This window comes from Bombina bombina, chromosome 3, assembly GCF_027579735.1.
Source record: "Bombina bombina isolate aBomBom1 chromosome 3, aBomBom1.pri, whole genome shotgun sequence".
NCBI classification, from domain to species: domain Eukaryota; kingdom Metazoa; phylum Chordata; class Amphibia; order Anura; family Bombinatoridae; genus Bombina; species Bombina bombina.
Window position 1 is genome coordinate 241,687,873 of NC_069501.1, and position 27,883 is coordinate 241,715,755.

Here is a 27,883-nt window from a genome sequence, read left to right on the forward strand (position 1 = left end):
CTTGTCTCACATGATTGTGTAATGATACATCCAGGCAGTGGAGTTCGATGTGAAGCCGCGTGGACAGGTTTTCAAATTGAGAACCTTGTCTGCATTTTCTGTAACATATTTTGGCCAAAACATGTAAGCTCAAATGCTAGTGTCAAGCAAACCCCATAGGTGAGAGATTTTCATATGTGATTCATTAAACATAAGCTATACTTTGATTTAACATATTTTGTTTTTACTAAATGAGCACTTTAAGACCACAAAAATAATAAAGAGCATCTTGAGAGAGATTATGCAGCCTCAACAAATGAACCTAGTCTGGTGGGAAAAGGAGGAGAAAGAAAATATATATATATTTTTTTAAATTTATAACCCCCCCCAGAAAACAAAAGCCCTAAAGATACAATACTTCTATTGTCAATTTAGCTCCATTCTTTTAATATCCTTTATTGAAGGAGTAGCAATGCAATACCCTAATGGGAGATAGCTGAACACATCAGTAAGCCAATTTAAAGAGGCATATATGTGCAGCCACTAATCAGCAGCTAGCTTCCAGTTCCTGAGCATACCTAGGTATGCTTTCCAACAAAGAATACCAAGAAAACAAAGCAAATTAGATATTAGAAGCAAATTGGAAAGTTGTTTAAAGTTGTATGCTCTATTTGAATCATGGAAGAAAAATTTGGGGTTTGATATTTCTTTAATTTAATAACAATTGTTACAGAATCTAATATCTTGCTAACAAAATCACTGCAACATCTGAACTTGAAAGCTGGGCAATTTAAGGGGATTTGTAATGGCTCCTCATTATAGTCAATGGAGCTGCATCTGTCTTGTAATGTTAACCTCTTACTGCATAGAACAAGTTACAACCAGCATCACAAAAACCTCCTTCAAAACCTCACTAATGTGAGAAGTGAGCAATGCTACAGGTTGTGTAATCATAGGACTAGCACAGTGTTGTTAAATCTGTTTATTTCCACTTCTGTAGACCTCATCCTCTCTGCCACCTTTGGGACACAATATATTTGCCATGAAACTACTTATACAGGCAAACGCTTATTTACTCATTAATTACTTTGCAGTTTCCATACAAAGATATGTTTTTCAATAAATAATATTTTTACAATTTCATTGCCAGCCCTTTCAGTGGAGAAAAGATATTTACAAGATGGTCCAATGTCTGAAATAGTTGTACATCCATGTTACAGCAGGCTATCCCATAGAACGCTTGGCTCCTCCAGAACCTCCACCCCTGGACTATTTTGCTTCAATCCACACTTCCCACAGTCCTGATACTGGCTAAGACACACCCCTTAAAACACAGTAAAGGAAGACAATTTACTATTGAAAAAAGTAGTTGTTCACATTGATCACTGGCATTTTCAAAATACCTGAAAAACCATATGAATACATATTCAACAATATCTGCTTCATATTAAAGGGACAGTCAAGTCCAAAAAAAACTTTCATTTTTCAAATAGGGCATGCAATTTTAAACAACTTTCCAATTTACTTTTATCAACAATTTTGCTTTGTTCTCTTGGTATTCTATTTGAAAGCAAACCTAGGAAGACTCATATGATAATTTCTAAGCCCTTGAAGGCCACCTCTATTTTATTTACTTTTCACAGCAGGGGAGAGCAAGCTCATGTAGGCCTTATAGATAGCATTGTGATCACGCTTGTGGCTAGTGGCAGACACTGCACTAATTGGCTAAAATGCAAGTTGCTGAAAATAATAAGCAATATCTGTCTCTGTTTTTTGCAGTGCCTTGTGAGGTCTGAATGGGTTAATTTGTATGTGGGCATTATTAGTCAGGATGGCAAAATCTCAGACAGCAGTCCAAGTGGCAAAGACTTTCTGCTCCAGGGACACTCAATTTAGACCGGTCTTCTGAATGGTAAGAACATTTTTGTTTTTAGTTTAACAGTAATTGAGTGTTTCTGGGTAAGGGGTCAGAGCTGTTTGGCGTTCTGGGTGACGCTATCCTAAGAGGCTTTGTTTATTGATTTATTAATGTTATGTGTTGTATTGTGTAAATTGTTTTTGTAAAAAAGTTAAAACTTGTGACCTAGGAGGGTGTCTATTTAAAGGCAACTGGTATTAGGAAACTGGGTTTACAGTTCTAGCCGCCCCAACCTGACTGCAAGTCCCACCAGACGTTAACCAGTCAGTGTTTGAATGCAAGGGGAACTGTGACAAACCTATATCCGAAACTGTGACCTGGCAGACACCCTAAAAGGACACATAGTTACCTGTTCTGATTATATGTTTAGGAAAACCTCTTGGATAAGTCCTGATTAGACAGCTTTATTTTTTGTGTGAGCACTGATAGTATTCCCAGTGAAGAAAATATTGTTAATCTTAGGAAGGGGCTATCCTGGGTAGACGTAAGACTGCAGCAGTCATTTAAGGGGACAGTATACACTCATATACACTCATTTTCATTTAACTGCATGTAATAGAGACTACTATAAAGAATAAGATGCACAGGTACTGATATAAAAATCCAGTATAAAACTGTTTAAAAACTTACTCAGAGCTCTCAGTTTGCTCTGTTGAAAAGGGCATAAACAGGAGCAAGTTGGAGTAGGTAACTGATGGTATTCTCATAAAACTGTAGGGAGTCTGAAAGTCAGAGCAGTGTTATTTGCAAATAAGCAAACCTATACATTTAAAAAAAACAAAAACAACAACAACTTTATGGGCTATAAATAGATAATCTACAAAACATTTATGCAAAGAATAAAATGAGTGTATAATGTTCCTTTGAGGGCAAACACGTGAGGTTTTGTTGCCAGGTTGGGGTGGAGGTTCCCCTGATACAATACAATTCTCTTTTGTTCTGTTTTGTTGTTTTTTGTTGTTTTAGTTTTTAATAATTTGTGTTAATTGTAAGTAAAAACCCCAAGTGACATTTAAAAAAAAAAAAAAAAATAGTAAAAAGTAAAAAGTCAATTTAAAATGGGACATAGTTCCTCTAAAGGCTGTCCCACTAATCCTAAATGGCCAAAGGGTTCCCCAGCAGAATATATGAATCAACACCATGGTCTTTTTTGTAATACGTATCATACTAAATGGTCCAGACTAACTCAAAACAAAGGGTCCAATATATGGCCAGAGGGTGGCTCTTGGAACCTGGATAAAATAAATACCCTAAGTAATGTTTTAATAGAGGTTTCAGAAAAGAACAACCCTACATCAGAAGAGTGGAAAGCATATTTTAAATGGAATACTGAGGCAGTAAAAAGACAGTGTGAGTCGTTAAAGACTTCACTAGAGGATTATCAAAAAGAAATTAAAAACTTAAAATTAAATCTCCCAGTAAGGGAAGAAAAAGAGCAAAAAAATAAGAAAAAGAGTGCAAGGGGTAAAAGAATAAAATGTTTCAAATGTGGAAAGGTGGGACACATGAGCAAAGATTGTTGGTCACTCCACCAGCACTAAAATACAGACACAAGAGCTGCATGTAAGAGGGGTATAGGAATACTGATAGATGGACTGGTAAAAGTATGTGGTAGAAAAGTTTGTGTTTTAATGATTTAAGATTAAGTAATAACTTAAGAACTGTGCTTTATATTCCTTAAGTGACATTTTAAAGGGACATGAAACCCGATTTTTTTTTCTTTCATGATTTAGAGGGTGCATGTAGTTTTGAGCGGCTTTCTAGTTTGCTTCTATTGTCTAGTTTGCTTCATTCTCTTGATATCACTTGCTGAAAAGCATATCTAGATATGCCCAGTGGCTGCTGATTGGTTGCTGCACATAAAGGCCTTGTGTGATTGGCTCACACATGTACATTGCTATTTCTTCAACAAAGGATGTCTAGAGAATTGAGCAGATTGGATGGTGGAGGTGGATTGGAGGGTTGTTTGCAATTGCATGTCCTATCTGAATCATGAAAGTTTAATTTTGACTAGACTGTCCCTTTAAGTAGGGTAAATCATGTTTTAGTGTTCTTTATCAGGGAGTACCCATGGACAAAGTAAGTGTATATTATACAATTTTGTAAAAATAGGAATAATTGAGAGGAAATGTATTTCTTTGTTAGATGGTTCAGAATGTAATGCTCATGAAAATGTGTATAAATATTGAAGAGGTGCTGGAGATATGTAAGGAGATATTAGAAGTTCGCATGGTGGGTTTTCTACCTTAGGAGTAAATATTTTTGAAGTTTTAATTAGTGGTTGATTGTCAGTGTTCAATGTGTCTCTGCTGTATGATTTTGTCAGAGCAATAGTGCACAATGTGTAGTTGAAGGTAAATGTTGTATTTTGAACTTTTGTGTATAAGGTTTATTGTGTTCTCCACTGAAATTACACAGAATTATTGATGGTAAATTATATGCCGCAAATTTTCATATATATACATATTGTCTTGTATTGATTTGCAGAACTGGCCAGCTACAATAATTATGCAAAGACAATATTTAGTTCAAATAATATTTAGTGGATGAATACAATTAACCCTTTAAGGACACAGTTTTCAGTTTGCTCAATTGTTTTATGACGGAAAAATTCCGTCATATGTCCTTAAGAGGTTAAACCAGGTATAATCTTAATGAAAATGTTTGTATATGGTTGTCTAACTTCTTTTACTTACGTTTTTTAAGTGGAATAAAATGTTTTAACTATAGAAAAATCTGACACAGATAAGACTTTTGAGCAGTCAGACAGTATAGACATAGGAGCTGCGTGCTATAAGAAAAAGGGAGGAGGGGAGAATGTAGGCTCTGACTGACTGTCAGTTCTTGATAGACAAAGTACATAGCCCTTTGTAAATATAGCCAAAAGCTTTAATGATTATTGGAGTTGGGAATAAGCACATATCAGAACCTTTGAGTGTAACTGTAGGTCCTGAAACAGAATGACATGTTCCAAAACTGTTCAATAATGTCATTAGGAAAGACTTACTGTGTGAACTAGGGAAAGTTTTCCTTAAAGTGACATTAAAGTGTCAGTAAATCATAAAAAAAATGTTATATAATTCTGCACATAGTGCAGAATTATATAACATTATAATAGCGCAAACATTGTAAAACCAAATTTCCCCTTTAAATTTAAAAAATAACTGCTGTTTTACAGACCCGCTCTCTGTGATCTTCTGAGCGGGTCTGTTTTTTTCAAACAGCGCATCGGGCCAGCTGTATAGTCACAGCCCGGCCCAACCGCGCCATAGCACTAAGTGCAGCTCGCTCCTGCTCTGTCAGACAGCAGGAGCGAGCTGCACTTAGTGCTATGGCGCGGTCGGGCCGGGCTGTGACTATACAGCTGGCCCGATGCGCTGTTTGAAAAAAACAGACCCGCTCAGAAGATCACAGAGAGCGGGTCTGTAAAACAGCAGTTATTTTTTAAATTCAAAGGGGAAATTTGGTTTTACAATGTTTGCGCTATTATAATGTTATATAATTCTGCACTATGTGCAGAATTATATAACATTTTTTTTATGGTTTACTGTCCCTTTAATGTGTCTGGAGGAGAACAAGAAAGTGTATACCTGCCTTGGAGTGATAATTGCAGAATCTATGTGTTAAAGATTTGTCACTAATACAATCAGCAGGGGAAGTGTTTTTGAAATTAAAGGGACAGTGTACTTGACATTTTCTATTGTTTAAAAATAAAAAAATAAAAAAATAGATGGTCACTTTGTTACCCATTCCCCAATTTTACATGATCAACACGGTAGTATTGATAAACTTCTTTTACCGCTGTGATTACTTAGTATCCAAATCTCTGCAGACTACCCACTTATCTCAGTGTTTTTTTATAAACTTGCAATTTGGCAATTAGTGCTGCAGCCTATGAGCCTGCCTAGTTTTAGCCTTTAACAAAGAATACCAAGCAAACCAAGCAGATTTGATGATAAGAGTAAATTTGAAGGATGTTTGGACTTGCATGCCCTATCTAAATCATCAAAGTTTAATTTTATTGACCCTGTAAAGAAAAATGTAAATTACCCTGTATTTTACAATACCCCCTGTGTAAAATGCTGATGACTATTAGTTTAACATTGCTCAGAAACAGGCTGTAAATATAATATCTGTTATGTTGATTTTGGAGACTGACATACAACTAACATCAATGCTTAAGTCTTTTCATATCCAGGTACTTGCTGCACAGTTAAAGAATGATAATCGTGTAGTGCATGCCATCTCACCTGGTGATCTTATAATGGTTAAAAGTTTTTCTAGAAAAACAGCTCTACAGCCAAAATGGAAGGGACTTTCCGTGTACTACTTATCACGCATACAGCCATTAAAGTTGCAGAAGTTAAATTGTGGATCCACGTATCTCATTGTAAATTGGTGCCACCACAGACTGATCCTATCACTGGCAAGGAAATCCAAAAAGACTGAGCCTTTGGGAAGTATTATTCTTTGACAGTCCCTGACTGTTTCCTGAAATTTGACTAATTTTTACTTGTTATTATTCCTGTATGCTGCATTTACACTCTGGTGATGTTCACTAGAGTGTAAAGAAAAATCCCTGATTTATATACCTTCTAATAGTCACTTAGATAATAACAGTTCATTTTTGTATGATTTATTTATTCTATTACTATGTAATTGTTATATGTATACCAAACTCACCATGTATCCTTTTATATTTTTGTGCATTCTCATTGTTCCCAGTTATGTCTGCCATACCACCTATGGGAACAAGACAATGCATTTATTGTTACTGCCACACTGATGGTACAGGTGCATGATGGATCTGTGGTTTCATACCACCTAGCCATGAGTCTGGTACCTCTGTATTAATAATGTTCTTTCAGTTAAAATACTATTAACTTGGGCATTTCGACAATGTATACAATGTTTCACTATTAATGAAACATTACTATACATTCATTTTTATTTTGCTTAATTTTTTGTAAAGTACATATACAAATTATACTTGTTAAATTTTCTCCCAGTGATGATGGGATTAATTATTTTGGCTAATGTATCTGGGAGGTTTTGTATATTGCACCTTCCCCACATTCTCTATTTGTTTTTTGTTTATTTTCAGATGGATTATTAGTTTTGCATCCATTTAATAGCAGTGAGCATTCAAGGTAGTTATGGTGTTAATATAATTGTGCTCAAATACGTATGTACTTATTTTTAGCTATTAGATAGAGATTACAAAGCAATATATTGTATGTCTGTGGCAACTCCAGTCTCTTAAAGGGACAGTACACTGAAAAATTATTTTTATATTAATCTATTTTAGACTTGTAAGAGCAGCTGCAGAGTATAAAATGTATGAGAAATTGCATTTTCGGGTTTATTTGTGAATATTAAGTAGCTGGTTTTGTGCTTTAAAACTACAGCCTATCTTCAGGTAATATCATATTCCATTATGTTATCACTTTGTTTACACAGACTTACATCCTTATCTTTTAATTATGTGGAGAACCAAAGCTCAATACTTAGAGAGAAAAATGGAAAAATTATAATTGTATTACTTACCCATTCTACACGATACTTAGTTTAGTGTTTTGGTTTCTGATTTAACTTTTGGCCTGTCAGGATGGCTGGGAAAATTGGGGGTACAGATACTGCAAGGTTTGCTAATCTTTGTCGTACTAATTGTTTTTCTTTCTCTCGTAGTAATCTGTCTCACACTAATGCTACACAAGCTCTGCAGCCTTGTCAGCCCAGCAACCAGCAGACTGATGCCCTCCTGTGAAGATTCAGCCCCGCATGTGCCCATTCGCTATGGCCACGGCGACTCTATACTGCAGTTTGAAATGGAGTTCACCCGTCGGCGACTAAATCATATTGCTGTTTGATGCTATTGTCACAGAGTTTAACAGCATCAGAGGAGGGACTGTTGAAAATAATAAGCAATATCTGTCTCTGTTTTTTGCAGTGCCTTGTGAGGTCTGAATGGGTTAATGTGTATGTGGGCATTATTAGTCAGGAGGGCCACTCTGGTTAATGGAACCATAAAATATAGCTAGTTCTGAGAGTGTCTGTTTATTTTTTCTAAATCTAATCTCTTTCTATCATTGTTTAAGTCCTTGCATTTCAGCTAGTATCAGTAAATACTTAAATCCTGGTTATCTTGATAGGCCAAATATATGAATGTATGTACACAACTCATTGTAAACATTGGGAATGTATCCCTGACCTTTGTTTTTTTTTTATGTATTGTCAAACACAATTCTGATATGTAACTGTTATTTACTTATGATGTAACCATATTTGTTAAAACCCTTGCATGTTTTTAGCTAGCTAATCATAAACTGTAAATAGCCTAGATGTGGAATGTATAAATACCTGGGAAGGGGACTGACCCCCTCAGAGAAAACTTTGTATTGTTTCTCTCCATACTGCAGTGTGTAATCAATAAACAAACTCTTTTTAACCTGTCTTGGTCTGAAGAAATTATTCAGTCCAGGGTGAGTATATCACCAACAAAGTCAATAGATAATTACTAAAAGTCATGTGATTAGGGGCGGTCAGAAGATGCTTAGATACAAGTTAGTCACAGAAATAAAAAAGTGTATTAATATAACAGTGTTGGTTTTGCAAAACTGGGGAATGGGTAATGAAGGGATTATCTATCTTTTTAAACAACAAAAATTCTGGTGTTGACTGTCCCTTTAAGCTAATCATGTCACCGGGCTAAAGAGATAATTAGTGATAGATCTTTTCCACTGGGTAACCACTGTTTTTAAACATTTTTTATAATAATGGTTACTTTATTATCATACCATGTATGATCTGGAGAGATGATAAAAGGAAGAAAAGCGCCCAAACGCATCTAAGTGCAGACTGATAGTACAATTTTATTACACAATATAAAAAAATAAGAATCACACTCACAATGTTTAAGATTTTAAAATGCAATGAATTATATCACCCACTCTGTTCCAGGTCTGTTCCGCTCGAATATCACTGTTATCCAAATCCGCGGCATCAGTACCCCAGCTGTAGGCAGGTGTGTGGATAATTCTACCCAAAATGCATAAGGATGCCAGGGAACCCCCTGGTAGACCCATAGTATCAGGTATTGGTTCCTAATTGTGCGACAATATGTCGAAATATATAGATTACTATTTGCAACCCCTAGATAAAGTAATACCATCATACATTAGGGACACTGTGGACGTTATTAATAAATTTGGAGGAAAAGAATGGAGGCCGAACTTTATTTGGGTAACCTGTGATGTTTCGGCATTGTATACTAGTATACCTCATAACAAAGGAGTTTCAATAATTGAGGAAGAATGCCTAAAAGGAAACATACCTGTAGTTCATTCCAATTTTATTTCAGAGTCCATCAACTTCATACTCTCACATAACTATTTTCTGTTTGAAAACAAATTTTATAGACAAACACAGGGGACGGCGATGGGGACGACATTCGCCCCATCGTATGCGAATTTATACATGTCCAATTACGAAGAACGGAAAATATGGAATAATAACCCGTACCTTGCTAACATCTATATGTACTATAGGTACATAGACAACATTATTATGATTTGGGAGGGTGATTCTAAAGGAATAGAAGTATTTTTAGAACATATGAACAATAATGATTTTAATTTAAAGTTTACATATGTACAATCAAAGTTTGAGATCAGTTTCTTGGATCTAACATTGTTTATAGACCAAAACAAAATAGCAGTAAATTGTTTTAGAAAAGAAACCGATAGAAATGGATTATTAAATTCAAGAAGTGGCCACTATAAACAGTGGAAGAACAACATACCACTTGGACAATATCAGCGCATCAGGCACAATTGTACTAGAATCTATGATTATAATCAAGAAGCTGACAATCTAACTAAGACATTTTTAGATAAGGGGTATAGTAGTGAGCTCCTCTCCACAATGAAAAATAAGGTGGATATGATGGATAGGAAACAATTACTAGAAAAAATAAGTGAAAAGAATGTTATTAAACAACAGAAAATGGAAGACAACAACCCAAAATGTATTACAAAATATAATAATCAACATTATAAGATCCAAAGTATAATGAACAAGCATTGGAAGGTGTTACAATTAGACACCATTCTTAATAAATCCTTAGGAAAGAGACCAGAAATGGTGTTTAGGAAAAATAGGGATTTAAAAAACATTTTGGCTCCTAGTAAACTTCGGAGTAAGCCAGCAGTAAGGATATCAGACTGGGGGAACAGTACAGGTACATTTAAATATAAAAAGAAAGATTGTGTAATGTGTCCACACATACCTAAAAATCATAATGTTATTGAAAATTATAACAATTCCAGAAATTTCCCTAACAAAGATAGGTGTACATGCATGAGCACTCACGTAGTTTATCATCTGAAGTGTAAATGTAAATTTATCTATGTGGGTAGAACAAAAAGAAAGATAAAGTATCGCTTTAGGGAACATCTCAACAATATTGAAAAAGGGTTGGATACACATACGGTGTCTCAGCATTTTAAGTTGGCCCATAATTGTGATCCAAAGGACTTAGAAATTAAAGTTATAGAATGGGTCCCTCCAAATATATGGGATACTAATAGGCTGCTTAAGTTGCGACAACGAGAAACATTTTGGATCAAAAAGTTAGATTGCCTTCATCCACAAGGTTTAAATATTGATTTAGATATACAGGCCTTTTTAACATAACTTTTATCATATATGCTACTTACAGTTTTTAGCAATCTGTGCAATATGATCATGATTTTAAATGAAATATTTATTTGTTTTTCTTAGATGGTTGAACATATTTAACATATCTATATTAACGGTTTTATGAAGGTATAGGTAAGCATATATTTTTATTGTATTTATTTATATGGTACTATTTATATACATTAAAAAATTATGTGAATAATAGGCTAATAGGAGGACAAAATGAAGCTATATACATGCTTGTGAAATGATGCAGTGAGTAATAATATGTTTTTATTTATTTATATACATCAACTGATCAATACAACACAAAATGTATATCTTAATGCAATGAAATGGTTAATACGATTTACTGTGGCTGGTCCCGCCTATAAAAGGCAGGGGAAGAGAGAGCAAAAGAGAGGGGAGGGAGAGAGCAAAAGAGAGGAGGGAGAGCAAAAGAGAGGGGGGAGAGAGAGCATAAAAGAGGGGAGAGAGTAGCAAATAACACTCTTGAAAAAGTTCCAGCACGGAACGAAACGTACGTCGAGTAAGGGGGCATAATAAGTGCTATAACAAGTGTTACTCTGTGAGTCCGGTGAGGCCGCAAGTGGCGTGTTTATCTATAAATTGGATAACACACAGCGGGCTGAGGATTGAAGTTTGTATTTGTTTATATAATTTTACAATAACATCTGCTGTGTGGAGATACGCTGTTTATGGTGTGGAGGAGGCACATAATCAGGACTACATGCCCACACTGACTAACCAATAGCGGGAGTCCCTTCACGGAAGAGGATACCGGATTGGCTGAATTATCCACACACCTGCCTACAGCTGGGGTACTGACGCCGCGGATTTGGATAACAGTGATATATTCGAGCGGAACAAACATGGAACAGAGTGGGTGATATAATTTATTGCATGTTAAAATCTTAAACATTGTGAGTGCGATTCTTATGTTTTTATATTGTGTAATAAAATTGTACTATCAGTCTGCACTTAGATGCGTTTGGATGCTTTTCTTCCTTTTATCATCTCTCCAGATTTTTGTATCAAGTTCGTGATGGGACTTATCTAAGGAGCGGCCCGCTTTAAAACCACAAAGGAACATTGATTTTTGTCGGCCGTTTATTTGGCTTTGGAGGAACTGTAAGAACTTTTAAACTTTTGAACTGCATGAAATATTTGTACTTCTATATAACAACAGGGGTACAATCTTTAACTGACTTTTAACATATTTATATGCTTTACTAGGAATTTTATATATATATTAAGCAGCGCCTTGTATACTACGTTCTCTTGTTTTTTTTATCTAATACCATGTATGATACAAAATAGTAAAAATGGTTCTTGTCTCCTTAAAAGTAAATGGCATAAGTTTATGTTTTTAACTTGCACTATAGATTCATATAACTGAGTGCTACAAATTCCTAAATGCTCTGGAATGAAGGCCCAGTTTAATCTTATTATTTAGCAGTGCAGAGGTCATCAGAGACAGGAACATCATAAATCCATATTTTACACCCTGCTTATTACAAAAGGACAATGTATTAAGGACAAAAAGACATTTCCACATCAGTTGTCGTCCTGTCCTTTAGAAGTGGTCCTCAAGTTTTTTTGTGACATCAATAATATTTGTTTAAACACGTCATCAAAATGGTGTCTTCTATTAAACAAGTATATATATATTCTATTTATTTTAATTTCATTTTTTTTCATTTATTTTAATTTCATTATTAAAGTCACTATTTACCTTATTACATTACTAATTCAGAGGGGCATTAACGTTTTTTCCTTTGTTGTATGTAAAAGTGGGCATATCTATACTATAATTGTGTTTGTAATGTCCGTCGCCGTCGGCAGTTGCACACACATCCTCAAAGGAATGTTGGATGCAGGTGCAGCCGCCACGCAGAGACAGACAGCTTAAGGAGCTCCAACTCTCAGCTGTAACATAACAGCTGAGAACTGGAGCTTCTGAAGCTTCAGGCATCTGCTGCATATGGAGTCGGAGCATGATCGGTGCTCCGCCTCCATATGAGGCCAGATGCCTGATCGTTACAGACGGTGACACTGTGGGTGTCACCATCTGTAACGGTCTTCTGCTGGTGGAGGTGTGGGCAAACTGACCTGAAATGGACAACTGGGGCGTGAAGGGGCAGGGCTGGCCAGCGTTATGGGGCGGAGCCGGGGTATGGCAGGGGCGGGGCTGGGTATGATGGGGCAGAGCCGGGGCATGACGGGGGCGGGACCAGGCAGGAGTAGCCATGGCTGTCTGCATGAGAGCGCACAAGAGGCGTGAGAGAGAGCAAAAGAGGGGGGAGATAGAGAAGGGTGAGAGAGAGCAAAAGAGAAGGGGGAGAAAGGAAAACAGAGGGGAGTGAGAGCAAAAGAGGGGGGGAGAGAGTAAAAGAGGGGAGAGAGGGCAAAAGAGAGGGAGAACAAAAGCAAAAGAGAGGGGAGAGAGAGCAAATGAGAACTGGAGAGCAAAAGAGAGGGGGGAGAGAGAGCACATGAGAGGGGCGAGAGAGAGCAAAAAAGAGGGTGAGAGAGAGCAAATGAGAGGGGAGAGAGAGAGCAAATGTAAGGGGGGAGAGAGAAAATGAGAGGGGAGAGAGGGAGAGCAAAAGAGATGTGGGAGAGAGAGCAAAAGAGAGGGGAGAGAGCAAAAGAGAGGGGAGAGAGAGAGCAAAAGAAAGGGGAGAGAGAGAAAATGAGAGGGGAGAGGGAGAGCAAAAGAGATGTGGGAGAGAGAGCAAAAGAGAGGGGAGAGAGCAAAAGAGAGGGGGGGAGAGAGAGCAAAAGAGAGGAGGGATAGCGAAAGAGAGGGGGGGAGAGAGAGCAAATGAGAGGGGAGAGAGAGAGCAAAAGAAAGGGGAGAGAGAGCAAATGAGAGGGGAGAGGGAGAGCAAAATAGATGGGGAAGAGAGAGCAAAAGAGAGGGGAGGGAGAGAGCAAAATAGAGGAGGGAGCGCAAAAGAGAGGGGGGAGAGAGAGCATAAGAGAGGGGAGAGAGAAAGCAAAAGAGAGGGGGGAGAGAGAGCAAAAGAGAGGGGGCAGAGGGAGCAAAAGAGAGGGGGGAGAGAGAGCAAAAGAGGGGTGCAGAGAGAGAGCAAAAGAGGGGGGAAAGAGAGAGCAAAAGAGAGGGGGGAGAGAGAGCAAATGAGAGGGGAGAGAGGAGAGAGAGCAAATGAGAGGGGAGAGAGCAAATTAGAGGGGGGAGGGAGAGCAAATGAGAGGGGAGAGAAAGAACAATGAGAGGGGGAGGGAGAGCAAAAGAGAGGGGGAAAGAGAGCAAAAGAGAGTGGGGAGAGAGAAAAAGACAGCCAGAGAGATAGCGCCAAAGAGAGAGAGTATAAAATAGAGGGGGAGAGAGAGCAAAAGAAAGAGAGCAAAAGATAGGGGGAGAGAGAGAGCAAACTAGAGGGGGATAGAGAGAGATAAAGAGAGGGGGAAGAGAGCAAAAGAGAGGGGGGAGAGAGAGCAAATGGAGGGGGGAGAGAGAGCAAAAGAGAGGGGAGAGATAGAGCAAAAGAGAGGGGAGAGAGAGAGCAAAAGAGAGGGGAGAGAAATAGCAAAAGAGAGGGGGGAGAGGGAGAGCAAAGGAGAGGGGGAGAGAGAGAGAGAAAAAGAGAGGGGAGAGAGAGAGAGCAAAAGAGAGGGGGTAGAGGGAGAGCAAAAGAGTGGGGGTGAGAGTGGGGGAGAGAGAGAGCAAAAGAGAGGGGGGAGAGAGAGCAAAAGAGGGGGGAGAGAGCAAAAGAGAGGGGGGAGAGAGCAAAAGAAAGGGGGGTGAGAGAGCAAAAGGGATGGTGAAAGAATCCATCTGGACGGCAGGGTGATGAAATAATCCACCTGGATGCAGTGTAAGCTGCATCCAGGTGGATTAAAAAAATGACAGGGTGGTGAAAGAATCCACTTGGATGCAGCTCCTTTCAACACCCTGACATTTTTGGAATCCACCTGGATGGCAGGTTGGTGAAATAATCCAACTGGAGGCAGCGTAAATGGCAGGGTGGTTCCGTCACCACAAAAGACTGCCCTCTGGGCAGGATTTCCCACTTATTTATATAAAAGAAGAGTTACAAAATAGGTTGTTTCTACATCTGTAGTTTAAACAAAAATTAGACTGCCCTTTGGGAAGGCTTATCGACTAGTTATAATATATTACCACTTTTTGTATTTTGAGAAACAAATGTGCTAAAATAAATAATAAATCTGTTTATATGGTCAGGTGTGTCACTATTAGTGTCACTCTTTTTTTCCTCTGACAGTCTAAAGCATCTCTCTCTTGAGTATATTTTCACCTTGACTGAAAATTATAAATATAGTAAAGTAGTAAGTGAAAAATTAGCAATTTGCAGGTCCTAGACTTTTAGCTCCAAGGGAAAGATGCTTTTATAAATATCAGCGCTATCTGTGTTACATATTTTGGGCTATATTACAAGAGGGACGCTAACTGTTTTGCACAAGCGATAAGGGGTATTTTGCAGCTCTTTGCACGCATCGGAAGTAGCGCGAATATTACGAGTTGAAAGTAAATGCATTTGCTTAAGCTCAATTGAATTCTCGTGTCGGGTTCAGAGTTCTCATTAACTGATAAGTGGCACAAAAAACATAAAAAATGCATTTAACAGCACAGTTACGCTCATATTAACACTGTCTGATATATTTTTTTTAAAAGATATTGCATAAAAATGTTATAAGGGCTCATATGCAAAGGATACATACATATACATATTTAGACATGTATAAATATATATATATATGTGTGTGTTTATATGTGTGTACATATGTATAAATATATTTATGTGCTTTACTGTATATTTACTGCACAACTGTTTGTTGTTCTTCACTTGCAGGATAATGTCCTTTTTATTGTAAATATATATTTCTATATATCTGTATATACCTATACCTGAATATATATTCCTATAGATATATAGGTATAGATATCTATTTTACATGAACAGTATCAAATATATATAGAAATTTATATTTAATAATTAACAATACATATTTTTATGTATTGAACATAGGAATGTAAAATATGCATTTTGCACATTGGGTTTCGCGTTTTAAATTTTAATGATGTGAGGTCATCGCACCTGATAACTTAAGTAATCTTAAGGCGCATTAGGTAGCTATTACATATAAAGTATTAAAATTTATTTTAAAATATTAAACATTCCTTAAAATATTCTAAATAATCCATAGAATATTGCTATATATTTTATAGGTCATCTATAAACCTTAAATAATGTAGATGTGCACCACCTCCCACCAACCCATAACTAAGTTGATGTAAGACACGTCTTGATAAATGCTCTAATTTGGCTAGGCATTTTATTTTTGAACACAATCGACTAGATTACGAGTTTGGCGTTAGCCTTAAAAAACAGCGTTGGCCTGTCCTAACACTGCTTTTTAATGCCTGCTGGTATTACGAGTCTTGCAGGTACAGGTGTACCGCTCACTTTTTTGGCCAGACTGGGAAATACCGCAAATCCACTTACGTCAATTGTGCATCCTATATTTTCAATGGAACTTGCATAGGTATTATGAGTCTGACAAAAAGTGAGCAGTAGACCCTCTCCTGTCAAGACTGGTACCGCATTTAAAAGTCAGTAGTTAAGAGTTTTACACTACAACGCCGTAGCATAAAATTCTTAACCAAAGTGCTAAAAAGTACACTAACACCCATAAACTACCTATTAACCCCTAAACCGAGGCCCTCCCACATCACAAACACTAAAATAAATATTTTAACTCCTAATCTGCCGAACTGGACATCGCCGCCACTATAATAATTATATTAACCCCTAAACCACCGCACTCCCGCATTGCAAACACTATTTAAATATTAACCCCTAATCTGCCGGCCCTAACATCGCCCCCACCTACCTACATTTATTAACCCCTAATCTGCCGCCCCCAACGTCGCCGCCACTATAATAAAGTTATTAACCCCTAAACCTAAGTCTAACCCTAACCTCACGTAACTTAAATATAATTTAAATAAATCTAAATAAAATTACTACAATTAACTAAATTATTCCTATTTAAAACTAAATGCTTACCTATAAAATAAAACCTAAGCAAGCTACAATATAACTAATAGTTACATTGTAGCTAGCTTAGGGTTTATTTTTACTTTATTTAACTATTTAATAACTACCTAGTTAAAATAAAGACAAATTTACCTGTAAAATAAAACCTAACCTAAGTTACAATTATACCTAACACTACACTATAATTAAATCAATGACCTAAATTAAATACAATTAAATACAATTAAATAAAATTACAAAAGTACAAAAAAACAAACACTAAATTACAGAAAATAAAAATGAAATTACAAGATTTTTAAACTAATTACACCTAATCTAATCCCCCTAACAAAATAAAATAGCCCCCCCCCAAATATAAAAAAGCCCTACCCTACACTAAATTACAAATAGCCCTTAAAAGGGCCTTTTGCGGGGCATTGCCCCAAAGTAATCAGCTCTTTTACCTGAAAAAAAATGACAATTCCCCCCAACATTAAAACCCACCACCCACACAACCAACCCTACTCTAAAACCCACCTAATCCCCCCTTAAAAAACCTAACACTAACCCCCTGAAGATCACCTTACCGGGAGACGTCTTCACCCAACCGAGCCGAAGTCCTCAACAAAGCCGGGAGAAGTCTTCATCCAAGCCGGGCAGAAGTGGTCCTCCAGACGGGCAGAAGTCTTCATCCAGACGTCATATTCTATGTTCATCCATCCGGCGCGGAGCGGGTCCATCTTCAAGACATCCGGTGCGGAGCATCCTCTTCTTTCGGCGGCTAAACACAAAATGAAGGTACCATTAAATGACGTCATCCAAGATGGCGTCCCTTCAATTCAATGCAATCAGCCAATAGGATTTTTTCTACCTTAATTCTGATTGGCTGAAGATAGAAGATGCTGTCTGGATGAAGACTTCTGCCCGTCTGGAGGACCACTTCGCCCAGCTTGGATGAAGACTTCTCCCGGCTTCATTGAGGACTTCGGCCCAGTTGGGTGAAGACGTCTCCCGGTAAGGTGATCTTCAGGGGGTTAGTGTAAGGTTTTTTTAAGGGGGGATTGGGTGGGTTTTAGAGTTGGGTTGGTTGTGTGGGTTTTAATATGGGGGGGAATTGTAATTTTTTTTCAGGTAAAAGAGCTGATTACTTTGGGGCAATGCCCCGCAAAAGGCCCTTTTAAGGGCTATTTGTAATTTAGAGTAGGGTAGGGCTTTTTTTCTTTTTTTCTTTATTATTTTCTGTAATTTAGTGGGGGGGGGGGGGGTTGTACTTTAGATAATTTTATTTAATTGTAATTAATTGTATTTAATTTAGGTAATTCATTTAATTGTAGTGTATTGATAGGTGTAATTGTAACTTAGGTTAGGTTTTATTTTACAGGTAAATTTGTCTTTATTTTAACTAGGTAGTTATTAAATAGTTAATAATTATTTAATAACTATTGTACCTAGTTAAAATAAATACAAAGTTGCCTATAAAATAAAAATAAACCCTAAGCTAGCTACAATGTAATAATTAGTTATATTGTAGCTAGCTTTGTTTTTATTTTATAGGTAAGTATTTAGTTTTAAATTGGAATTATTTAGTTAATTGTAGTAATTTTATTTATATTTATTTAAATTATATTTAAGTTAGGGGGGGTTAGGGTTAGGGTTAGACTTATGTTTAGGGGTTAATAACTTTATTATAGTGGTGGCGACGTTGGGGGCGGCAGATTAGGGGTCAATAAATGTAGTTAGGTTGCAGCGACATTGGGGGCGGCAGATTAGGAGTCAATAAATATAATGTAGGTGGCGGCGTCCGGAGCAGCAGATTAGGTGTTAATAATATAATGTAGGTGTCGGCGATGTCGGGGGCGACAGATTAGGGATTAATAAGTGTCAGATAAGGGGTGTTTAGACTCGGGGTTCATGTTAGGTGTAGACATAACTTTTATTTCCCCATAGGAATCAATGGGGCTGTGTTAGGAGCTTTACGCTGCTTTTTTGCAGGTGTTATTTTTTTTTCAGCTGCTCTCCCCCTTGATTCCTATGGGTAAATCATGCACGAGCACGTTTTACCAGCTCACCGCTAACGTAAGCAGCGCTGGAATTGAGGTGTGATATAGAGCTAAATTTTGCTCTAGCCTCACTTTTTTGCGGTTAACACCGGGTTTGTAAAAACCCGTAATACCTGCGCTGTCTGTAGGTGAGCGGTGAGCATAAACTGCTCGTTAGCACCGCACCCCTGTTACCGCAAAACTCGTAATCTAGGCGTATGGTAATACAGTGTCTTTCAAATGGATGGTAATTGAAAAAACAAAATTGCCCAAAAGAGGAGGAGATAAACAAAAACTATTATTTAAACGAGAATCGTATTTATTAAATGGTTTTAATTCAGGATTTAATAAAAGTTTGGGAATAGTAAACTAATAGTTTTTTTAATGTAATTTAGCGTGAGGATATTTTGTTATAAATTATTAAAGAAATATATTATTCTCCAAATTAATTTATGAGTGTAAATGTACTTTTAAATATAACTTTGATGCTTGTTGTGCAACTTTTTTGTCTCACGTAACAGTTACCCAGAGCTCTGAAGTCGAGCTACCCCGAAACGCATTAAATTTAATTATGTTCATTTACTTTCAACCTATAATACGCCTGTTACTTCTGATGCGCGCAAGGAGTGTGATAAACCCATTGGGTGCAACAGTTTGTGCGCCAATCATAATCTTGCACTAAAGCACCTATTAAGATGCTGGGGTATATTAACATTTAAGTAAAAACATAAATTAATAAGGGCTATAATTCACCTGTATAAATTTTTTTCTCTAATTTTCAGTAACACATATTTGAGAGTTTTGTTTTGAAATTTAAAATAAAAATGTAATTGGAATTAACTTGTTTCTGCTCAGATAAAATGAAAAAAAGTGTGGATTAGATTTCAGGAATTGTCAATTTTTTGCAGCTGAGAAGCACAATATTGAGACTCACATTTAGTGCTAAAAAATTTAAAAAAAAGCTACATACAAATTGAATAAAATTATTATGTCTCATAACATTTTGTTAGTCACAAAACCCATTTACTGTTTGTATTACAATCTTGTTGCAATCATTTGGGACTTGCAAATAAGCAGTCACTAACCCTTTACTATGGCCTAGATTTGGAGTTTTGTCGGTAAGGACCCGCGTAGCTAATGCCGGCTTTTTTCTGGCCGCACCATAAAAATAACTCTGGTATTGAGAGTCCACATAAAGGCTGCGTTAGGCTCCAAAAAAGGAGCGTAGAGCATTTTTAACGCAACTTCAACTCTCGATACCAGAGTTGCTTACGGACGCGGCCAGCCTCAAAAACGTGCTTGTGCACGATTCCCCCATAGGAAACAATGGGGCTGTTTGAGCTGAAAAAAAACCTAACACCTGCAAAAAAGCTGCGTTCAGCAAATAACGCAGCCCCATTGTTTAATATGCGGAAACACTTCCTACGTCTGCACCTAACACCCTAACATGTACCCCGAGTCTAAACACCCCTAACCTTTCACTTATTAACCCCTATTCTGCCGCCCCCGCTATCGCTGACCCCTGCATATTTTTTAAACCCCTAATCTGCCGCTCCGTAAACCGCCGCTACTTACATTATCCCTATGTACCCCTAATCTGCTGCCCCTAACACCGCCGACCCCTATATTATATTTATTAACCCCTAATCTGCTCCCCACTATCGGAACAGCCAATAGAATGCGAGCTCAATCTGATTGGCTGATTGGATCAGCCAATCTGAGTGAACTTGATTCTGATTGGCTGATTCCATCAGCCAATCAGAATATTCCTACCTTAATTCCGATTGGCTGATAGAATCCTATCAGCCAATCGGAATTCGAGGGACGCCATCTTGGATGACGTCCCTTAAAGGAACCGTCATTCTTCAGTTGGACGTCGCCGGATGAAGATGGGTCCGCGGTGGAAGTCTTCAGGATGGAGCCGGTCGTCATCGGATGAAGATAGAAGATGCCGCTTGGATCAAGATGGTTGCCGGTCCGGATCGCCTCTTCTTCCCGGATAGGATGAAGACTTTGGAGCCTCTTCTGGACCTCTTCAGCCACCGGATGATGGATCGCCAGCCCCTGCTTGGGTTGGATGAAGATTTTGGAGCCAGGATGGATCGGTGATACCTGGTGAGGTGAAGACAAGGTAGGATGATCTTCAAGGGCTTAGTGTTAGGTTTATTTAAGGGGGGTTCGGGTTAGATTAGGGGTATGTGGGTGGTGGGTTGTAATGTTGGGGGGGTATTGTATGTTGTTTTTTTACAGGCAAAAGAGCTGAACTTCTTGGGGCATGCCCCGCAAAGGGCCCTGTTCAGGGCTGGTAAGGTAAAAGAGCTTTGAACTTTATTAATTTAGAATAGGGTAGGGCATTTTTTATTTTGGGGGTCTTTGTTATTTTATTAGGGTGCTTAGAGTAGGTGTAATTAGTTTAAAATTGTTGTAATATTTTTCTTATGTTTGTAAATATTTTTTTATTTTTGTAACTTAGTTCTTTTTTATTTTTTGTACTTTAGTTAGTTTATTTCATTGTAGTTATTTGTAGATATTGTTTTTAATTAATGTATTGATAGTGTAGTGTTAGGTTTAATTGTAGGTAATTATAGGTATTTTATTTAATTAATTTAATGATAGTATAGTGTTAGGTTTAATTGTAACTTAGGTTAGGATTTATTTTACAGGTAATTTTGTAATTATTTTAACTAGGTAGCTATTAAATAGTTCTTAACTATTTAATAGCTATTGTACATGGTTAAAATAATTACAAAGTTGCCTGTAAAATAAATATTAATCCTAAAATAGCTACAATGTAATTATAATTTATATTGTAGCTATATTAGGATTTATTTTACAGGTAAGTATTTAGCTTTAAATAGGAATAATTTATTTAATAAGAGTTAATTAATTTCGTTAGATTAAAATTATATTTAATTTAGGGGGGTGTTAGGGTTAGACTTAGCTTTAGGGGTTAATACATTTATTAGAATAGCGGTGAGCTCCGGTCGGCAGATTAGGGGTTAATAATTGAAGTTAGGTGTCAGCGATGTTAGGGAGGGCAGATTAGGGGTTAATACTATTTATTATAGGGTTAGTGAGGCGGATTAGGGGTTAATAACTTTATTATAGTAGCGGTGCGGTCCGCTCGGCAGATTAGGGGTTAATAAGTGTAGGCAGGTGGAGGCGACATTGAGGGGGGCAGATTAGGGGTTAATAAATATAATATAGGGGTCGGCGGTGTTAGGGGCAGCAGATTAGGGGTACATAGCTATAATGTAGGTGGCGGTCGGCAGATTAGGGGTTAAAAAAATGTAATCGACTGGCGGCGATGTGGGGGGACCTCGGTTTAGGGGTACATAGGTAGTTTATGGGTGTTAGTGTACTTTAGAGTACAGTAGTTAAGAGCTTTATGAACCGGCGTTAGCGCACAAAGCTCTTAACTACTGACTTTTTTCCTGCGGCTGGAGTTTTGTCGTTAGATTTCTAACGCTCACTTCAGCCACGACTCTAAATACCGGAGTTAGAAAAATCCCATTGAAAAGATAGGATACGCAATTTACGTAAGGGGATTTGCGGTATGGAAAAGTCGCGGCTGAAAAGTGAGCGTTAGACCCTTTTTTGAGTGACTCCAAATACCGGAGTTAGCCTAAAACCAGCATTAGGAGCCTCTAACTCTGGTTTTCACGGCTACCGCCAAACTCCAAATCTAGGCCTAAGAAATTTATATTTAAAGTTAAAATTCTAAAGCAACTGTTAAATAATTTATTACTTTACTAATAATTAAAAAAAAAGTATAATTAATGTTATGACTATTTTTTTTGCACAGCATAGTACACAAATAAATGGCATTCCTAAGCCTAATATTTATAGCTGAAATGCTCAATATATCAGTGTATTTTTTTAATAATTTATTATTTTACAAATAATTAAAAAATCATTACAAATGAATGCATGATTTCTTTTTTAATTTAATTTTCTTAGAAGTCTTAGTCATTACGCACAGTGTGTAGCATACTTATATTGTAAAATGCAAAAATACCCTTTTCTTTCTTCGTTTACCTTTATAATATTTTATAATGTATTTCAATGGGTCTTAACATCATGTAGTCATGGAGTAGGTGTATTCATGGTAACACTACCAGCTGGTATTGTTAATAATACTGGCTACCTCCCGGTCCCTAATTGTGTGTGCTAGCTGGGTCCCTTTTTGGTGCAGTCAGAGAGAAATTTTATTATTAAAACCAGCAAACCTACAGAACTGGCTATTAAAATCTCAAGCTACAATGAGTTTCAGCAACTGACTCTTGCAAAAAAAGATGCCACAATTGTTTTTTAATTAGCTACATTATATAACACTCTTATGTTTCATTTTTATTTGCATTAAAGGGACATGGAATATATTTCTTTCATAATTCAGATAGTGCATATCTTTTTTGAACATCTTTCCAAGTTACTTCTACTATTAATTTCCCTTCAATCTCTTGGTATCCTTTTTTGAAGGAACAGTAATGCGCTACTTAACATATTGTCTCAGCCAATGACAAGTGGCACATATGTGTAGCTACCAATCAGCAGCTAGCTCCCAGTAGTGCTGGTCCTGAGACTACCTATGCATTTTTTAAACAAAGAATTCCAAGACAACAAAGCAAATTAGATCAAATAAGTCAATAGAAAAATAGTTTATAATTGCTTTACTGGAATCATGAAACTGTAATTTTTGCTTTACAGTCACTTTAATTATAAATTACAGATATGGCAAAATGTATCAATTTTAATAATAAAAAGAAAAATAGACTATCATATTGTTTATAAAAATGAATTACGGAACACATAGTTGTTGCAGAAATTGAGCTGGAATATTAAAAACAGCAATAATTATATTTTTCCCTTGAGGCCCCATTTCTGTTACAGAATCCCGATTAGTGATAGGGTGCAGTTATCTCTACTTCCTGTGACTGGTCACAATGAACAGCTTTTAGAGGAACTTCTCACTCCAGCCACCATATTCTATATCAGTGCTTCTTAAATGGTGTGGCGCAGTGCCAGAGGTGTGCAGCTCACCTTTGCCTTATTATTCAATTATATTTGACTAAAAACATTTGCTAGCCTAATCTTTATATAACAGATAAGCTATTATCTAAGGTATTTATGTTAAAGACTAGTCCTAAAGCTCGTGTACGCGGGCCAAAATCCACATCCACTTGGATCCTCCCTCCTTCCCCTTCCCTGCTACTCTCAACTTTTTTTTTTCTGTAGTGCAGTGCAAATCGCCCCCCCCCCCACTTGCTCGCGGCCCCCCTGCCCACTACCACTTTTTTGTGAGTCAGACTTTTGTAGACTGAAGGCAATGAAATAGCAAGTGACAGATTGTATTTGTTGCAGCAGAATATATATTTTTAGAAAAATAAAAATACCTTTCCTGCAACTTCATTGGTTAATATGTATACCTCTTTAAAAAATTTTGAGAGAAGGATTTGTGCTGGATGCCAGGAAACCTAAAACGCTATGAATACCCTGAAGGCCTGATATAGCACTTCTAATCATTAGCCTCTAAGGGCACCCCTTCTACTGTACACAAAACAGACTACTTTTGAGAGTAGCTGTTGGATCCCTCTATCGGCTTTACGGAGTACCGGAAATACTCCGCTGTGTGTCAGCAAAGCATCCTTCCTGCTTTTTAAAATAAAGATACCAAGAGAACAAAGAAAAATTGACAATAGGAGTAAATTAGAAAGTTGGGTTTCATATCTCTTTCATTATTATATTTTTGTTTCATTTAAACAATATTTTTTAGTTAAAATACCTATAGCGTGCTGGAGAGCCACACTAATCCTGAGCCTTCTTCACAGACCTCAGGGCCACACTATTAGGAGGCTTAGCACGGTAGATCCCAGAGCCTGCTATAAAGGAGAAATACAACAGGTAAAGACAAGGCAATAGAGCAGTCCAGCTAGCCAAGCCAGGGGTCAATGCCAGTAATCAGTCCAATCAGCAAACACAGAAGGTAATGGAAAAGCAGTAGAGCATACCAGCTATCCAAGCCAGTAATCAGTCCAATCAGCAAACACAAAAGGTTATGGCAAAGCAATAGAGCATTCCAGATAGCCAAGCCAGGAGTCAAGGATCCAAAGACAAATAGGAAAAAAGGGAAACAGCAAACACTGAATAACAGGAAACACAGACACAAAGTGCACCAATGTCCAAGCACTTATTAAAGTGAGTTACAGTTTTTTATAGGGAATGACTCCTCTTTTGGGAGTGGTTCAGTGAGATGAGATTCAATAAAAAGTATAGATCCGTTGGAAATAGCTGCTCCTGTATCTTTATTAGCTTGCAGTACCTGTCTTACTCCACATTGGTTAGTAAAGCTCATGTTCCCTTTTACTTCCGCATGTTGCTGTGCTTTAGGCCTCAAATCTGCGGACTAGATTAGTGGAAACACAGGCAGAGATACAGCAGATGACAGAGAGGTGGAGAGGAGAGGACATTCAGAGTGACATACTTGCACACTGTATGGACAAGATACAGACCTTGTATAGAGCACGGCAGACTGAACCAATCTCTGGTCAGCACAGGTTGCAACAGGTACAAAATATATTTTTCTGTGAGGATTTGGGGTTATACCATGACATATCTAAAGATTCATTATCACTGACTAGTCAATCATAAGAGTTTGAGGGTTCACTAAAGACGATGCCTTTCACCACAATTATGTTTGATTATAATTGTAATAAATCATATTGCTTTAAACATTCAATAAATTGTAGGGCATAGCAACAAACAGTGCAAAAAAGAGGAATGCAAAAAAAAAAAACATGCTACAGAATGTTTAAGGGGGTTTAGGAGGTTTTCAATGAAGCAAAGTAATTCTTAGGTGTTGGGTCCCTTGGGTCGTGATGTCAGTGCATTGGGCTGGTAATATATAGTTGGTACCTCAAGCATTAGGGGGAAGTGTGCATTCGATAGATCATGAAGTGTGATCCATTTAATATTGTGTGGGATCATGTAGAAGAGCAAGGAAAGGCTGTTTAGGTCATGTTAGGGATTTAGGGAACCTCCAAATGTAATTTACAAACTGGTATCTTTGTGATATGGTAATACAAGCCAACAAACCATTTATGTTGGATCTATGCCATGTTGAGGTTTTCCTGGCCTTGGGTATGGTATAAGGACATTTAAAAAGCTCAAAGCAGCAGTAATGAAAAAAGTGCTTGTGTGACATTAATGATAAGGGAAAAACTGCAATAACATTGTGCTGCCACTGCAAAAGACAGCAGTGCGTTACATTAATATTATTCTATTAGGATTTTGATCAGCAATATCTGGTCCTTCAGAAAATAGTTGCAACACAACTGAGATTTTGTGCCTAATCTACATACTGAAAAAAACTATAATAATTATTATTAATATTAGTTGTGTAAATAATAGTGGGGGCAATGAAGAGCCTTATTCTTTTTCAAAATGTTTATAGTTTCAGTAATAAACCCTTGTTAGTGTTGCAGAAAATGTAGTAGAAATATTTTATGTTACAAGTTTTTAAAACAAAATTATAGAGCAAAAGAAAAAAGATTAAGCTTAACTAACAAAATTAAATTTTGGCAACAAACAAGGTCACAACATGAAAAAAATGATCAGTGGGCAACGTCAGCTTATAACGCAGGTAGTGAGGAAAAGTGTCAAAAAAACAACAGAGAAATAAATGCAAAGTAAGCACGGAAAGCAAGATATACAGGGCTTGATTACAAGTTCAGTGCAAAAATCACTTGGCTAGATTACGAATTTTGCGTTATGAGGGGTGCATTGCTAACTTGCACGTTATTCTCACAGCTCACTTTCCTGCAGCGCTGGCATTACAGGTTTTTACAAACCCGGCTTTAAAAGGCAAGAAGTGAGCGTAGAGCAAAATTATGCTCCATACCGCACTCCAATACCAGCGCTGCTTAAGTCAGCGGTGAGCTGGTTGTACGTGCTCATGCATGATTTCCCCATAGACATCAATGGGAAGAGCCGGCTGAGAAAAAGTCTAACACCTGCAAAAAAGCAGCGTAAAGCTCAGTAACACATCCCCATTGATTCCTATTGGGAAACACATTTTATGTTTACACCTAACACGAACCCCGAGTCTAAACACCCCTAATCTTACACTTGTTAACCCTTAATCTGCCGCCAATGATATCGCCAACACCTACATTATACTTATTAACCCCTAATCTGCTGCCCCCAACATCGCCGCCACTATAATAAACATATTAACCCCTAAACCCCCGTACTCCCGTATCGCAAACACTAGTTAAATATTATTAACCCCTAATCTGCCACCCCTAACATCGCCGCCACATACCTACATTTATTAAACCCCTTATCCGCCGCCCCCAACGTCGCCACCACTATATTATATTTATTAACCCCTAAACCTAAGTCTAACCTGAACCCTAACACCCCCTAACTTAAATATAATTAAAATAAATATAAATAAAACCTACCATTATTACCTAAATTATTCCTATTTAAAACAAAATACTTACCTGTAAAATAAACCCTAAGGTAGCTACAGTATAACTAATAGTTACATTGTATATATCTTAGGGTTTATTTTTATTTTACAGGCAAGTTTGTATTTATTTTAACTAGGTAGAATAGTTATTAAATAGTTATTAACTATTTAATAACTACCTAGATAAAATAAATACAAATTTACCTGTAAAATAAAACCTAACCTAAGTTACACTAACACCTAACACTACACTACAATTAAATAGCTTACCTAAATTAAATACAATTAAATAAATTAAATACAATTAGCTAAATTACAAAAAACCCCACTAAATTACAGAAAATAAAAAACAAATTATAATATATTTATACTAATTACACCTAATCTAAGAGCCCTATCAAAATAAAAAAAGCCCACAAAATAAAAAACAAACCCTATCCAAAACTAAACTATCAATAGCCCTTAAAAGGGCTTTTGCGGGGCATTGCCCCAAATAAATCAGCTGTTTTACCTGTAAAATAATACACACAACCCCCCCAACATTAAAACCCACCACCCATACAACCAAACCCCCCAAATCAAAGCCTAACTTACAAAAACTATGCTCCCCATTGTCCTGAAAAGGGCATTTGGATGGGCATTGCCCTTAAAAGGTCATTTAGCTCTATTGCAGCCCAAACCCCTAACCTAAAAATAAAACCCACCCAATACACCCTTAAAAAATTCTAACACTAACCCCCGGAGA